Source organism: Galendromus occidentalis, unplaced genomic scaffold (assembly GCF_000255335.2).
Source record: "Galendromus occidentalis unplaced genomic scaffold, Mocc_1.1 scf7180000077502, whole genome shotgun sequence".
Classification (NCBI taxonomy): domain Eukaryota; kingdom Metazoa; phylum Arthropoda; class Arachnida; order Mesostigmata; family Phytoseiidae; genus Galendromus; species Galendromus occidentalis.
In genome coordinates this window covers 64,960-67,181 of record NW_003805490.1, presented here as the reverse complement: position 1 = coordinate 67,181, position 2,222 = coordinate 64,960, and the positions used below count along the sequence as shown (strand labels likewise).

The following is a 2,222-nucleotide window of genomic DNA, read 5'->3' as shown; positions in this document are numbered from 1 at the left end:
ATATTTTACAATAAAAAAACATACCTTGGAAAGCTGTTTCCCTTTGAAACAAGGTGTTTTGTGCGTAACTCCAAGCCGAAAACAAGAAAATTTAGCCGGCGCACAGTGAGGCTTGCTTATACAGTAGAACCTCGATTATATCAACTAATGACTGCCAAAAACGGTTGATATAATCGAGGTTCCATAGGAATACATTGTGAGGGAGAATAAGCCTGGATTTCTCATTGCAATCGTCGATTTCGAAGCCATTTTTGTCCGTATTAGGCGGAAGCAGCGAGTGAAATCCTTGTGAGGACTTTCATGAACGAATCATTAACCTGGAGGATTGAGCGACAGATTGATGATCGGCTTATCGGGTATCGAAAAGACAAGACGATTTCAACGCGATCGTGTTTACTGATTTTTCATCCTGGATAATACACAGGGGGATACAAAGAGGGAAAAAGCTCCATCGTCGACCACTCAGATTCGTCCGTGCGTCGAAGCTAGTGCGCGAAGACTAGGGAGTCGAACAAGATCAGTTGGTTCGCATCGCTCTTGACACTCTGACCAGCGGAGAGCAGTATCGAAGGCCTCCGCGGCCTGCTCTGCCGTTGGCGGAATGTTACAGGGCTCTTCTTCCTGTGAAGTGTGTCCTCACAGAAAACGGCACGAGCTTCTTCGATGATTTCATCATCCGTCAAAATCTGCTGACCTGATTCTCCGCAGTCAGAAGTTAACCACGCCTCCACGTCGGCCGAGTCGCAGTCTTCGAATCCTGGAAGTTGACGCAGGTGCTCTTCGAGAGTTCCCATCAGCAAATCTTGAATCGGATTGAGCGTTTCCACCAAGCGATGCGGCATTAGCTCGTTCCACACATTCCGCAGCGTGGAGACCTCAACGGAAGCCCAAGCTTCGGCGAGCATGTAACAACATTGGTAGACATCAATCGTCTTGCTGAAGTTGAGCAACGCGTTTCGATCTTGTTCGTTACTAAACAGTTTGAGCATGAGCTGCTTCCGATACAACCGCTTCAGAACTTCGATTGCCCCTTGATCCATGCAGGATGGCAGTGACATTCGGCGGCAGATATACGACGGTGAATTTACCATTCCTACTATCCAGGAGCTCAATTTGAGGGTGTGATGGTGCATTGTCCAGGAGAAGCTAACACTTTCCCTCCTTTACCGTATGTTTGACTGATGTTCTTCAACTTCTGGGATGAACACATGCTCATACCACGCTGTGAAAATTTCACGGTTCATCCATCCTTCCTTCTGTACTCGGTATTTCACTGGGATGCTTTTGCCCCTGAAACACCTCGGGTTTTGTGATTTCCCTATCACGAGCAAGGGAATTCTATGATTGCCGATGGTATTGGCACAGACCATCACAGTGACTCTCTCCTTGCTGCTTTTGTGTCCCGGCGCTGATCGCTCATGCCGAGCTGCCAGTGATCTACTCGGTAAGGCTTTGTAGTAAAGCCCTGTCTCATCGGCGTTATACACGAAATCTGGATCGAAACCCTCGCAATGAAGAAAAGTGTTGAATTCGACGAGGAAGCGCTCAGCAGCTGCGAAGTCTGAGGACATTCTTTCCCCCTGTACTTCCAATTCGCGGATTCCGTGACGGTGCTTGAATTTTTCCAACCAGCCTTGACTTGCTTTGAAGCTAACGTTCCCTCCAAGCTTTTGGTTCTAGCTCCAGAGCCTTACTGCAGACGATGGCGCCCGAAAGCGGGAATCCGAAGGAGCGCTTCTGGGTGAACCACATGTAAAGAGCCATGTCCAGAACATCGTTCTCGGCTCCCTTCATCACCTTCGCTACTGCGGATCCACCTTGCTCACCTCGATTCTGCTGGTATTCTCTGATTTTTGAGGCATTCTTCTTGATATTGCAGATTGTGCTCTTATCCACTCCGAATCTTGCGGCCAATGAGACTTGCGATTCACCTTTGTCCAAAGCGGCGAGAATTTCTTCTTTCTCGGGGAGAGTCAACACTTTTCTCGATTTTCTCCCGAACATCTTCTAAGTACTGAGAAGGTTCGAGATAGAGGAGTGATCACTGAAGTTGGTGAGAAGAAGACGCTCTGAGTCGGGCTGAGCTAGTACTCAGAGGAGAAGCGGCCGGAGAAAGCTGTCTCACAAAAGGAAATCCACGTCGCGTCTCGGAGGAGGCGCGGAGTCTCGGTGTGGAGAGATCTAGAAAGATGCTCGAGCCGTTCGCGCTTGGAATCGCATTC

General features: G+C 48.7%; 1 pseudogene; it reads right to left on the bottom strand.

The window, feature by feature from the left end:
- Positions 1-485: 485 nt before the first annotated feature.
- On the bottom strand, positions 486-2,004 carry LOC100901741 (jerky protein homolog-like; annotated as a pseudogene).
- Positions 2,005-2,222: the final 218 nt, after the last annotated feature.